Genomic DNA, 15,882 nt, shown 5'->3' with positions numbered 1-15,882 from the left:
ATTCCAAGTGAAAGACGCAACCACTAAATATTGAGATAATAATGGTCCAACAAGTAGAAGCCGAGGAAAAGGAGGATTTCGCGGTGGTCGAGGCCGTGGTTATGGAAGAGACAGAGGAAGAAATAATAGGCATAGCAGTCCAATGAGCAAGGCAACACAAAGAATGGCGTTCAATGTCATCACTGCCACTGCTATGGGCATATAAAGGCTGATTGTTGGTTTAAAGACCAAAAAATGAATTTTGCAGCAGAAGAAAATAAGGAAGAGAATTATCTTTTTATGGCTTACATTGATGCAAACCATAAGTCAAGTGATATATGGTTCGTAGACAGTGGTTGTTCAAATCATATGACAGGGGCCAAATCTATGTTCAGAGACCTTGATGAGAAGGAAAAGAAGAAGGTGCAGCTTGGTAACACAAAAGAGATGCAGGTTGAAGGAAAAGGCAAGATGGCTGTTGACACTAGCCACGACAAAGTAAAAATGTTGGATGATGTTCAATTCGTACCAGATTTAGGATTCAATTTGTTAAGTGTTGGACAACTAATGGTTGACAGATATTCTCTTTTGTTTGATGATGATGTTTGTGTCATTACAAACAAGAAGTCGGGCAAAAAGGTTCACATCACCAAGACACCAAACAATATGTTTCCGTTGGACGTTTCTAACATGGAAAACTTTGCTCTCGCTGCAAATGCAAAGGACGACTCGAAGCTATGGCATTTGAGGTATGATCATCTTAATATAAAGGGCTTGAAATTGCTAGGTGATAAAGGTATGGTTCTTGAATTACCGAAAATTAGCTCTCTTGATTTATGTGAAAGGTGCATTTATGGGAAACAAACCAGGAAAACTTTTCCTGTTGGAAAAGCATGGAAAGCTTCAAAATGTTTGGAATTAATACATGCTGACTTATGTGGTCCTATGCAGACTAAGTCCTTAAGTGGAAGTCGTTATTTCTTGTTGTTGACTGACAATTCTAGTCGCATGAGTTGGGTGTATTTTCTGGAGAGCAAATCTGAAACATTTGAAAAGTTTCAGAAATTTAAAGCTTTGGTGGAAAACCAAAGTAGCTGCAGTATCAAAGTTCTTTGCACATACAGAGGAGGAGAGTTCGTGTCCAACGAATTCAATTTGTTTTGTGAAAAAAATGATATTCATAGGGAGTTAACAACTCTTTATACTCCGGAGCAAAATGGTGTCGTTGAACGGAAGAACCGAACCATTGTGGAGATGGCAAGAAGCATGTTGCAAGCAAAAGAACTCTCGAATCAGTTTTGGGCAGAAGTTGTGGCAGCATCTATTTACTTACTGAATGTTTCACCAACAAAAGTCGTCATGAATAAAACTCCTTATGAAGCTTGGCATTGCAGGAGACCAAATGTAAGTCATTTACGAGTTTTTGGATGTGTTGCTTATGCGTTGGTAAACTCACAAGCTCGTCAAAAGGTTGATGAGAAATCTGAAAAATGCATTTTTGTTGGCTATTGTACTCAATCCAAAGCATATAGATTGTATAACTCTCTTAATGGAAAGATCTCAATTAGAAAAGATGCAATATTTGATGAAAATACAAGCTGGGAATGTAGTAAAAAATTGGTCCGACAAGAGATTCCTATGCCTCTTGGAATCTGAAGAAGAAGAAGAAAAAGGGTCAACACTTGCAAGTTCTTCCATGGAGTTACCAACCTCACTAATTTCAGCAACTCATGAAGAGTCTTCAGATGGGATAGTTCCATTAAGAAGATCAACAAGGCTTAGAACGCTAAATCCCAAGTATGCTAATAACCTTTATGCGACTTGTCAATTTGCTTTTTCTGTTTCAGATCCCTTAAATTATGAAGAAGCTGCAGAAAAAGAAGAATTGAAGAAAGCAATGGTGGAGGAAATGAAATCCATTGAAAAGAATGGAACATGGGAAATGATGGGGTTATCAAAAGGGAAAAACGCAATTGATCTGAAGTGGGTGTTTAAAACAAAATTTGCTACAGATGGTAGCCTACAAAAGCACAAAGCTTGTCTTGTGGCAAAAGGCTATGCACAACAGTATGGTGTTGATTTTGAAGAAACATTTTCTCCGGTAGCTCGATTTGAAACAGTGAGGCTGGTTCTAGCATTGGCTGCACAATTGAAATGGATAGTTTACCAATTTGATGTCAAGTCGACATTTCTCAATATAGACTTACAAGAAGAAGTCTATGTAACTCAACCTGAAGGTTTCATAAAGGAAGGCAATGAAACAAAGGTGTTCAAGCTGAAAAAGACATTGTATGGCTTGAAACAAGCCCCTCGAGCATGGTATAGCAAGATCGATGGTTACTTCCAGAAAAATGGATACATGAGAAGTGAGAATGAACCCACATTATATGTGAATAAGGAAGGTAATGATTTCATCATTGTATGCCTTTATGTTGATGATATCATTTACAGTAGTCTTCTAATTCTCTTGTGGATAATTTCAAGTCTCAAATGATGAATGAGTTTGAGATGTTGGATATGGGGTTATTGCATTATTTTCTGGGCCTTGAAGTCCACCAAACCGAGGATGGAATATTTCTTTTACAAAGGAAATATGGCAGAGATCTTTTCAATAAATTTGGCATGCTCAATTGCAAGCCTGCGGCTACACCAATGAATATAAATGAAAAATTGCAGCAGGTGAATGAAGAAGAGTTCGCAGATGCAAGGAGGTTCAGAAGCTTGGTTGGAGGTCTAATGTATTTGATGCACACTAGTCCCGATATTGCATTTTCTATTGGTGTTGTTTCAAGGTTTATACAGCAACCTTCAAAGTACATTATGGAGCAGCAAAGAGAATCTTGCGGTACATTGCTGGAACTTTGGACTATGACATTTGGTACTCAAATACCAATAATTTCAGATTGTGTGGGTACACAGATAGCGATTATGGAAGTTCATTGGATGACAGACGAAGTGTTTCAGCAAACGTTTTCACTCTAGGCTCATGTGCGGTGACTTGGAGTTCAAAGAAGCAAGCTACAGCTAAATTGTCAACCTCAGAAGCTGAATATATTGCAGCAACTTCAGCAGTTTGTCAAGCCGTCTGGCTAAGAAGAGTATTAGCAGACCTTTAACAAGTGCAGAAGGGAGAAACAGAGATATTTTGTGACAATAAAGCAACTATCTCCATGACCAAGAATCCAACATTCCATAGCAGGACAAAGCATATTGATATTCGTTACCATTTTATTCGTGATTTGGTAGCAAAGGAGGAAATATTGTTGGAGTATTGCAAGACACAAGACCAGCTGGCAGATGTACTTACCAAGGCTTTATCTAAAGAGAAATTTTGCTATTTCAGAGGATTATTTGGTGTCTGTAGTTTTGAATCAAGAGGGAATGTTGAAAAGTGATTCAAAATAAAGTAGGAACACGTAGATTATGACATGGATAGTTTGGTTGAACTAGTCTTCTACATTCTGTTAGGTAGTTTCCTAGTATTGCTGAAATAGTATTTTAGTGGGTTATAGGACCTATATTTTAGGATTAGTTATTTATCACTTAGCCTATATATCATGTGGGCGTATTTTGTTATTTTGTAACTTCCAATTAATCAGAAATTAAAAGTAATCACAGTTTTCCTTCTCTTTTTTATTATTTCCAGATTTCTCTATACTTCTTCTCCAACAAATCTAACTACCAAACCTAAGAGACAATGTTTTGTCAAATGACATATACATCCCTCAAATTTAAACACATAAGTGTGATTGTTTTTTATTGACCAATGGGCCAAATAGACACAATATGGGCTTATAATGGGCTCAACACGCCTTAGGTGTTGGGTCAACTTAGTTCAAAATACACTAAATTTGATATTTGGTTTCGCTCTACGCTAGGTGACCAAGAGTGACTTTTTTGAATGACTGGGAATCGAAGCGGACAACTTAGACTGGAACTCACGACAACCATTGGATGCCTGACGTACCAATAAATTGTCGATCATTCCAGAAAATGGTCAAGTATAAAAAGTCCGACTGTGATTATGCAGAAACCATCCTTAATATACTATACATACAAGTTGAAGATGTCATAAATGCAATGACCGTTTATAAAAATTTAATAAGTAAAACATATAAAAATTCAACAATAGTAATTAGACAAATAGTCAAATCTTATGGTTAGAACTTAATTAAATCTCCAGCGTAATCGCCATTTCTATTTTACTCGAAAAATAAAATAAAAATGACTCATTTCGAAAAATCGACCAAACTTATTATTTGAAGAGAAATCGATTTTCCAAAAGAAACAGAGTCGCCACTTAATTTTTTAGTAAAAATCAAGAAAAAACTTAAAATTATTTCAAAAGATTTAAACAAACAAAATCAATCAAAAATAAAAGAGTTTGAATTCAATGTATATTCCGAGAAGGTGTTAGGCCCTCGAAATATCCGCTAACTTGAAGTTGACCGGCGATTTGACTAAAATTACTTTGACTAATTTTTAAAATTTTAATTAAGTCAAAAGAAACTCATTTTTTATTCTTATTTTTTACAAGGAACACTTAAAAGGGAAATGTTCTAAGGGGAATAATGTGTTGACAAGGCTAATAAGAAAACTAAAGCTAAATATAAAATATAAATATAAAAATAAATATTTTTATTTGAATATAAAAGAGAAATGACCACCTTTGGGAAATTAATTAAGTTAAACCATAATCCAAATAAAATGTCAGTCAAATATAATAACAAATAAATAGGAGCAAAGAAAAGGAATATTGAATTTGGTCCTTTGGCCCAAATCTCACATCTGTTGAACCTGTCCAATTCTACAAATTCCCAACATGGGTTTTGGCCTATTTGATCAAAAATCTGCTACAGTAATTTCAAATGGGCCTTCGAGCCCCTTTTTCACCAAAATTTTGCTGCTGAAATTTCTTTGTATTCTTTGCCCACTTCCCTGTATATTCTGAGTATATTAGGAGTATATAACTATATACGACTTGTATCTAACCCATTTTGTGCCTTCCAAAACCTGTAATTTTATTTGCACCTTGTATTTCTGCATCTTCAACCTGCTTTTCCGTATTTTGACTTTGTACCTAAATGTATACAACTGTATATCAGTGTATGGAGGTTGTATCTTAGCTTGTTTTCAATTTCTGGAACAATATTTCAAATTCCATCCCCTGTATTTCAACTGTCCAGAACCTGATGACTCGATAGAAAGTATAGAATTGTGCCCGTAGTGCCCAATCCACGAAATGCAAGGAGAGGGAGCCTTCAAAGACTCGGGAAGAAGCAGTTCATGCATAGAAAAGAACAAAACAAGATGAAAATTAGAAATGAGGCATACTTTTAAGTTCTATAATATAACTAATGCATATAAAATAGAAATAAGGTGAAAACACGTGTGATTAGTTCACTATGCCAATATAATGCAGAAATGACCAAAGGACTGCATACAACACTTAGAAAATATTTACTTAAGATGAAATGAAACTCACATAATAAAATAAAATACTACAAGATGATGACAAATAAACATTTAAATTAATAATGTTCAAGTGGAGAGGATTTATGCATATTTACTTAGACAAAAATAATGACAAGAAAGCCATTGTCTATCAAGAAATGGAGGAGACCATTATAATTGATATCATTAAGTTTAAAAAGCAATATAGATTTAAACAAAGACATTAATGAAACTATGTATCAATAGAATAAACTTGAGCATTTGAACATGACAAATAAGTAAACCAAATTAGCAAAATGCTATTGTTTTGTAGAACTTTCAGACATGAATAAGGGAGGGTTTTTAGCATTTTTCACAACTTCAAATGAAGGAAAAGAGTAGGCATAAATATACAGAAAACTATATTAAGCTTCAACACGATTTCACACACCGAATCATGCATTTAAAACCAAATGAAAATGAATTAAAACTCAACCTTAAGACTATAATCTTTCTGACATGAGAATCAATCAACAGACCATCAGAAGAGAGGAAAAGAAACAACTCATGCTTAAGGGAACATACAAGAAAAGAATACCACTATATTTTGGAAAAAAATATTTTTTAACTCAAATCAAATATGATATTTGACCCATTTACCACATACGAGATGAACTTCGAATAGACAAAGCACGAAAAGAAATTAACATGATTGACAAAATCAACTACAGATTCAAAACAACAACTATAGAACACTAAGTGAACTCAAAATATTGATGTGTTGCTTCATTCTTCCAACTTGTGGTGGAAGAATAAAGAAAACGACATCTCATACTACACGACACTACAAATTCCCAACGACCAAAAGAAAACTAATATGAGCAGAACAGTTGGAAAACTAAATGAAATGTAGCTATGAAGACTCGAAAAAGGACAAGAACAATAACGTTTTTAGGCTAGAAAATAGCTTCAGCACACATGCTGCCCACACATACATTTGGACCACACTCTTGAACACTTGGCTCTAAAAGATGGATACACGACGACATTCAAAATACTTCATGAACAAACCCAACAGTGAACAAATAATATTTGAACCTCATAAAACAAAAGATCAATAAACTCATTAATCTACTCACAATCTCCATAGGTGTTTAAAAACGATTAGCTCACATGAAGGACACATTTTATGCATTAATCAACTAAAATACCTTACTCGAAACCAGACAGACTTTCATCAAACTATCAACAATAAGTCACGAAGGACGAAAACAAACGAGAAAGAAGAAGAAGAAACAACAGGGCCACTTCAGTTCACAAAACAATACTTCTATCAAACGAGTTAAAAATTAAAAAGGAGTTCACCTTTTTCGGGGCAGCGAACGGGAACAACAACAAGCTGAGCAAAAATGATCTTTCACCATCGAGATGCGATTCCTAGAGTTCCAATGAGCAGCAAAAAACAATGAGAACAAGGACTAAACAAAAATCTGGATTTCGAGAAACTATCTTAGATATTTGTGTATAATAATATAGTTGGAAATTTCAGTGTATGTTTTGTCTCAAAGGTTAGCCGATTGGTATATTTCTTCCAACCTTCTCTATTTTTTCGCCCTAAAAATCCAACCCTAACAATGAAGAACACAAGAACTTATATAGAGGGGAATTTGAGCAGATTGGGGGGAATTTCATGAGGGATTTTAGATGAATTTCAAAAATCTCCTTAAGGATAAAGTACAAGCTCAAATTATGTACCACTCTTGTACAAAACAAACGGATTTCTTAATGGGAAATTGATAAGAACCTTGAGATTTTGAGCAAGGACGAACTTGCAAGGATATTGCTCCATCTGGATTATTCCCGAAATGACTTCGTGCGGAGAGGATAAGGAGAGAGGGAGAGGGACGGGTCAGGCTGCTGGTTTACGATACGGGTCGCTGGAATCGCTGGAGTTTGGGTCGAGTTTTTTGGGTTTGTCGTGTTGGAGAAGAAACACGCGCAAGGGTCGGGTCGTTTGGAATTGTTGTAATGTATGCGGGTATTGTATTGTTGTATGTATTAGTGGGTCTTTTGTGAAAAATTGAAAGTGGACTGGCTGGGAATTGAGGCATCAATGGGATGCTGGAAATTTAAAGAAAAAAGGCCCAAAGATTTTTCTTGATGGGTTTAAGATGTTGGCGGAAAATTGTAATTAAACAATGACCAAATTCGGTTAAAACTTGAACATAATGAATTAACATAAATTAATTAATGAACCTCTTAATCTTAACGAAATAAAATAATAAACTTAATTATAACTAATTAATTTAAAAATATAAACTATTATATAACTAAACTAATTAACCAACTATTAAATTAAAACAAAATCTTTTTGAGATGATTTTCGAATAATCATAAAATATAATAATTATATACATAAATACGTGAAACATATATATTATCTAAAAATTATAAAAAGTGACAAAACTAGTTAAAATAACTTGCAAACTATATATATATATATATATATATATATTTATTTATTTTTTTAATTTATTTTTTTTTTATTTTTTTTTATTTTTTTTTGAAATCTTATAAAACTAATTATTTGAAATTGAAGAAACTCGAAATGATTAATTTATATTGTGGAGGTCCAAAATTGGGTGTCAACACAACTGACAAATATATTCCCGAACTTGGCCAAATCATGGGTGTTATTTGGTTCCTAAGCATACAAATACACCCAAGATCACTAGTCTTAATATATCTGCAACAGTTTGGATGATCTCTATTGGACTGAGTGGTACTGTAAGGTTAGTCATCGAAAAATGTGATAATTTGGTTCGTGTTTGACCAAGTGATCTGAAAAATGAATTTGATTGTTGAAGACGAGAGATGCAAATTTTAGTTCTGTTCTTGTGATCATATATTTGTGCCATGCAATATACAGATCGCAAATGAACCAGGAGCAGGTCATCCTCAAATAGCACGCTTGGCACTACATATTGTCTTAGTTGTGACTGTTATCAAGGGGATTTTGTTGGGATTGATCATATTATTGCTACGTAACGTATGGGGATATACTTACAGCAATGAAACTGAAGTTGTTAGATACATATCGATCATGATGACACTTCTTGCAACATCAAATTTTATTGATGGCCTTCAGTGTGTTCTATCAGGTTCACACTTATACACGTTGTTAAATAGTTTTTGAAACTGTATAGTTACATTTCACATTCAAGTGCTTTAAGAGGATTTGGATGGCAAAAGATTGGGGCAATTATTAATCTTGGATCCTATTATTTTGTGGGAATTTCTTGTACTGTCTTGATGGCTTTTGTTCTTCACATTGGAGGGAAGGTAACACCTTACTATTTACGCTATCCATCCGTGCATATAACTTTTCTTTATTACTTCAATGTCATGAAGATTTTGAGTAATATTACCTTCTATTTCCACTTACAAACAGGGTTTATGGTTGGGTATTATTTGCGCACTTTTAGTACAAGTGTTATGTTTTCTATTCATTACTCTACACGCAAACTGGGAAGAAGAGGTAAGCAACTCCCACAATACAATGAATGGCTAATGGAGAGTTTTTAGTTTTCCTATATATAGTTGATGAGTTTTTGTTGTTGTTTATTTAGGCAAGGAGGGTTCAAGAGAGAGTGAAAGAAACAACATTACCAGTAGAGATAGTGTATTGATCAATGTGCACCTTTTATATACAATTGAAATAACTAAAGAAAAGATTTTGACCTATTTTGCTATGTGGCATATCAAATATCTTTTTTGGATGGTTGTTATCCATTGTATTGTATTGTATCTTATCATTAGTTTAAATATAATTTTATTTTGATTGATATTTAAATTGGAAAAATTGTGCATTATAACAACTATTAATTCAAAATAAATGTTATAGCTACAATTTAATTTAATTGAAATTTGTAGCAAACTTCTTTCCATTCGCCACTCTCTCCTCTCTTTGGAATCTCGCTCGTCATTTTCCTCTTTTTCAATCCTCTCTTGCTCGACTCTCTCACTTTATACTAGTGTTTTAAAAGGCGGGGGTGTGAGGCGAGATGTTTTATGCAATACGGGGCGAGACGTAATCCCTGAGACACAGAGCGTAAGTCTTATTGATCTACGTGGTGTAGTCTCATGTATATTCAATTTTATGATTTTATTACAAAAAAAAAAGTAAAGTAAAACTTTCAATTATTTTACAAATAAATTTTATTAAATAACCTACAATATCTAAAAAAAATATTATGATTATTATTTGAGAAAGGTATTAATCACCAATAATGAAGAAAAAAAGTATTACAATTACTATTTGAAAAATATCATTACACCAATAATAGAAATATGATTTAAAGCAAAAAAGGTTCAAATTTTTTTGGAAAAAAAAACGCCCAGAGCATACGTTTTTACTCCCAGGGCCTATGTTTTTACGCTTGGAGCTTACGCCCCAAATTCTAGGACTTACGCCCTGTGGATCTACGCCTTACATTTGATCCCATGTGCATTTTTGGTGTGCCCCGCCCCGAAACTCTCCCCAAAAACATTTTTGAAAACACTGCTTTATACAAACACAAATGTATAATTTGTGATTGTATAAAGCGAGAAAGACTGTATATACAAATACCAATACATATTTCTCTTACCTATACACTTATAATTATACAAATACAAATCTTCCCTGCCCAGTTCTCTTTTGTCTTTCTCTCTCCCTCGATTTGTACAAACACAAATTATACAATGTAGAATTTGTGTTTGTATAAAGCGCGAGAGAGAGGGAGAGAGAGAGAGAGAGATTTGATATACAAATACAAATGTTTTAATTCGATTCAATTGTATACGAATTCAAATTTTATGCAGATATACTAACACAATCATTGATACATATACATAGTAGTTACATATAAATAATTATCTATGTGATATACATATACAATTCATCTCTCTCCACTCTTTGCCCTCTCTCGCTCACCTCTCTCCTCTCTCTCCCAATCTCGCTCGTCACTTTTGCCTAACACAGAGAACATATACATATACAAACGTAATTTTCATACAAATCACCGCGATTTATACAAATCAGATGCTCCATAGAAAATATAATTTGGCTATGGAATGCAAATAACAAAAGTATAACTATAGAGTGCTAATATGATTTTTATGTTGGCTATTCCTAAAATTTATTCTTTAACTAATAGTATTCGTGGGTTGGGCTGAAGTCAGAAGTTATCAGTCCATTTTGGTCTCGGGGGCCATCAGCTGATTAATGGATGTGCAACTATCTCCCACGAAATCAAATTTGTGTTTTGAGAGTTTGAAAATAAAGTCTAAACAATGCGGTTGAATTTTGAATATTTTGCATTGGACATCTGATTAAGGAGGAAGGCATCTCAATTATCCCACCACAACTTGTGTCAATGTCAAACAGATCTGTTTATTCCATTTTCACCCTTCCCCATCGAATCTGAGCCCTAATTTTATCTTTCTTCTAGGGTTAGAAGAAAATATCAGAGCAGTTCATGGTACAAACAGGGCGAATCGTGATTGCATCTCTTGGGAAGCAATTATTGTTGGGTATGCTCAAAATGGCAACAGTGAGGAGGCATTGGGCATGTTTGTTCAAATGAAGAGAGATAGCGGGAGGATAAATAGGCCGGCATTTACTTGTGTTTTGAGTACATTTGTTGACATTGTTGCATTCGAGTTTGGAAGTAAATACATGGACGACTTGTCAAGGCTGGATATCACACTGGATGTTATGTCGAAAATGCACTCCTATCAATGTACGGTAAGAGTGGAAGTATTGACGAGGCATATGATGTGTTCGAGGAGATAGTGGAGAAGGATGATGTCTCTTGGAACACAGTGATCATCAGTTATGCAAGGCATGGATTTGGCAAACAAGCTCTTAGACAATTCGAATCAATGAAAGAAGTTGGTATCAGATCGAATGATGTCACCATGGTAACTATTAATACATTTTATATTCTAAAGTATTATCTCGAGGGTACTGTAAAACTGTTTTTACATTATTGGCTCTGTTTAAAACTACTTCATTCCGAATTGCTTAATGCAATAGTATGTAAAGATTGCTCCCATGTGTTGTGGGTTGCCGAGTTATACACATCATCTGATATATGGTTTTGTCTTAATCTTTGTACAGTTATTAAGGTTTCAGTTTTTGTGCCTTTTTTACAGTTTGGTGTACTACCTGCTTGTGGCCATACTGGCTTGATTGACAAATGTATGGAACACTTTTATTGAATAGCTCGAGATTATAGAATAGTAACAAATCCCAGGCATTATACTTGCATAATTGACCTTCTGGGTTGAGCTGGACGACTGGGTGATGCTCAAAATCTAATGAAGGATATGCCTTGTGAACCAGATGTTATAATCTGGGGTGCTCTCCTAGGGTAAGTAGGATTCACAGAAACACTGAATTAGGTAAAAAGGTTGTTGAATTGATTTTCAGATTAGAGCCTTGGAATGCCGGGATGTATGTCCTTCTATCAAATCTATATGCCTCATTTGGCAGATGGCATGACGTTAGCAAGATGAGATTAAAAATAAGGGACACAGGTGTAAGGAAAATGCCTGGTTACAACTAGGTTGAGGTGCAAAATCAGATACATCTTTTTTCAGTTAGGGATACCATGCATCCAGACAACAAGAGAATATATGCTTTCTTGGAAGAGTTAGAATTATTAATGAAGCAGGAAGGTTATGTATTTGCCACGAAATTGGTCATGCATGATGTGGATGAAGAGGAGAAGGCACACCTGCTCAAGTATCACAGCGAAATTGGTCCTGCATGATGTTTTGTGTGATGAAAAATTTAAGGGTTTGTGGAGATTCATCACTTCAGTGAAAGTGTTTGTACCTGTGGAGACTATTGGTAGTACTACAGAGTAGAGTGTGAAAGTATACCAATTAGATTTTAGCCGTTGTATACTTAGCTATTGTGCTGGTCATCTCCATAAGTGTTGAGGATTTACTGTAGTTATTGCACACAAGGAAGCAAAGCACAGAAGAGGGATAAGTGGATAATCCCTTTCTTGTTGATTGGTGAATTTGACACGTATAATCTGTGATCTCCTCATTGATCCTGGTAAAAAGGAGATATGTTGAGGTATATCACCCATAATTGTTGCACTTACGGACCATCTAACAAAAGAAAGGGGAATAGTTTCCTTAAGTTTCTCAAAGATCTGATAATCATAATAGAGTGACGTGAATTTGTAGGAGGGGTGAATTAGCAGTTGTGCCTTTAAAATAAATCAATTATCACTTCAGGAGTACTTCAGTCCTCTGTTCTCTGGTGAGAGATTCTTGATTGGCTCTATCTACCTGTCTGGCCCAAACGCATGACAGTGACTATTTGTCGAGTATCATAAATCTGCTCTACTCTAAGCTCGCTGACTGATTTCCTGCTTCTTTGAGCCTTGCTAGCTAAGCGATAATGATAATATAGTGGCCCAGCATTTACACATAGTGGAAATCTACTCAAAATCTGCTATTTAAGATTATCTTGGCCCTAAGTTAACCTCATCTGTGGCCACAAGAAAAATCATACTTTTCTGGATATGGTGAAGAACACATGTATTGGATGACTAGACAATCACCAAACTCACTTATAGTTGGGTCTGGTATCTTTCTGAGTTTTGAGAGCAAAAGGTAAGAAAAGTTATTTCATCCTTGATTCATCTTCGTATGATCAATAGTTCGTGTGAGATTCACTTAAGATATTTATTGTTAATCTGTTCAAAGCAGTGATAAAACAATCTCTGTAATTTGTAGTTTCCGTATTCCTAAACTAGTTACATTCCATTTCAGGATGAAATGAGTTATACTTCGAAGTTCAAACACACTGAACAGAATGGTGGAAAGCTACCTTGCCTGAAGGTAAAAATAATACTTTTATCAGTTGTGGATTAGATTGGAATACTTTAGGTACGAATGTGAACATGTCTGCTCAAGTGGTGTAATAATTTGTCCCTGACATAGCTAGGTGGGATAATAGTAGTCAAGTGGATGCAGGGGTAGACCAACTCTACAATATAACAAGAGATAATCAACATGTTTTTGTCTACATATAGGATCACCACTCAGCCCTTCAATAACTACTAGGCACTAGGGAGTCTAACAATCACCAAGTATATTCTACCTAGATCTTAAGACGGACATAAAGCCTAAATATCAATTGCCAAATCTTCTCATTTTGTTCATTTCCGGTAGTAGCCTTTTCGGAGATCTACCTTGGTGAAGTACTTTGCCTGTCCAAGTCTATCAAACAAATCTGCAATGAGCGGGATAGGGTATTTGTTCTTAATCGTTATCTAATTGAGTGCCCGATAGTCGATCATAAGCACAATGATCCGTCTTTCTTCTTCTGGAATAGAACCGGTGCGCCATAAGGTACCTTCGACGGATGAATGTTACCGGCCTCGAGGAGCTCCTTCATCTACTTCCTCAAATCCTTTAATTCGGGTGGAGCCATGCGATAGGGTGCATGTGCAGGTGGTTTGGCTCCAACCTCCAACTCAATTTTGTGGTCTACCTCGCGCCTAGGACATAGAGTTCTCGGTAGCTCGTCTGACATCACATCCTTGTTTTCTTCAAGAACCTTTTCTACGATCAGTGAAAAAGGTTCCTTAGCACAATTGTCTTCTCCCAAACTTGCAATGGTGGCTATGAACGTCAGCTCCCCTTTCTTCAGGCCCTTCATGATTTGCATGACCGACAAGTGGGTCTGTCCTTCCTTCTTGGGTACCTTGACTAAGGGTACCATACATGAACCATCCCGCTCTATGACCATGAGTCATTGGAGGTAGAGGTCGATCATTGCATGACATTTCTGGAAGAATTCTTGTCCAAGAATAATGTCAAAGATATCTAAGGGAGCTACGGTAAAGTTGGTCGTACCTTGCCACTGTCCTAACGTGATGCTTACTCATTCGGCAACTCAACACATGGGAGTTAGGGGTGCGTTGACCGTCTTGAGGCGGGTGTTACTCGGAATGTAGCTTAGCCCCAACCTTGATGCCACCAACTTGGTCATGAGCTGGTCGTCCATTAATGGAGATGTCTACATGCTACGTGCTAAAGTCTCATGGCTTCTCTGTTTGCTTGGCAATAGCACCACATAGTCCAACCATGCCTAGTTGTGTCATGCCTGCATCCTGTCCTTGCTCCTGTTCATCATTTTCTTTCCGCTCGCGTAGGATGGAACCAAGGTTCTTCATCTTAGGGAACCTGGCATAGCCATGTGGTCCACCGTATATGTAGCAACCATCTACCTTGGTGGTCTGCGCCTTTTTCTCCGTGTAGTTCTGGCGCCCAAACCGCTTACCATCCGACTTGTAGGAGTCGTGTTGCTTAGGGTATGCCTGTTGCTCCTTGCCTCGACCGTGATCTCCCCCACCTTTAGCATGACTAGTCTTCACATCATTCGCCTTTGCCTTGTCGTGCATGTCATGCTTAAAGTCGGTCAAGGACTCGGCTTGTGTAAAGGCCTCATCGATAGTCTTGACTTGTCGCCGCTCCAACTCCATCTTGGCCCAATTTTGCAGTCCGTCTATGAAGTGGAACATCATGTCTTCGTCCGTGAGGTTGGGAATCTGAAGCGTTAGAGTTGTGAACTCTTTCACGTACGTTTGAATGTTACCCGTTTGCTTCAGTTCCCTAAACTTGTGCTTGACCTCATAGATGACGTTGTAAAGGAATAAGGCTTTCTTGAACTCTTCCTAGAATTGCTCCCAGGTGTTGATGATGCACGTCCCCTTCCCTATCTCGGTCACCTTGCGCACCTCCACCATAGCATGGCCATCTCTGAAAGATACAACACAACAGTGTTGATTTTGTTCTCATTGCACTTCACCCGGCTACACTTGAAGTAATTCTCCAAGTGCCACAAGAAGTTATCCACCGCTTGAGCGTCACGGACACCTTTGAATATAGGTGGCTTGGGAGCCTCGACCCTGGCCTCCCTATCATGATCGGATGACATAGATCCTCCAGTTTCCACACCTTCCTTGAGTGCCTTCATCTCAGCCTTCATGTTATTAATTGTGCTTAACACCTCCATGAACCGACACTCCAAGGAAGTGATGGCCTCCTTCATCTCGAACTCGGCATGCTGACGTCCTTCCAACTCCTTGCGAAGGTTGTCAATCTCCTCAAGGGTGAAGTCCTCAAGGGTCTTGAACTTGCCATCGGCCACATTCAAACGCCGACCTAATATCTCCACGGCCTGCCTTGCCATTTCAACCTTTGCGACCCATTCTTCTCCGGTGGTGGCGTCGATGTCCTCCTCGCCAAGTTCATTGTCACTTGTTTCGGTGGTCGAAGATGGGTGAGATGTTAGCGCCTCGCTTGGTATGGGGTCGAGTAGCATTTCCTCACTACCCTTTTGGTGCTTCTTTCCTTTGCGGTTCTTTTTTCCTCCCTCTGGACGGACGTTGGTGGTGC

At 36.8% G+C, this 15,882-nt stretch overlaps 1 pseudogene; it reads left to right on the top strand.

The window, feature by feature from the left end:
- Positions 1-7,277: 7,277 nt before the first annotated feature.
- On the top strand, positions 7,278-12,230 carry LOC125808501 (pentatricopeptide repeat-containing protein At4g02750-like; annotated as a pseudogene).
- Positions 12,231-15,882: the final 3,652 nt, after the last annotated feature.

Source organism: Solanum verrucosum, unplaced genomic scaffold (genome assembly GCF_900185275.1).
Source record: "Solanum verrucosum unplaced genomic scaffold, falcon-dt-bn FXZP01000112.1, whole genome shotgun sequence".
NCBI classification, from domain to species: Eukaryota; Viridiplantae; Streptophyta; class Magnoliopsida; order Solanales; family Solanaceae; genus Solanum; species Solanum verrucosum.
Note: the sequence above shows the minus strand (reverse complement) of the source record. Positions and strands in the feature narration are given on the sequence as shown.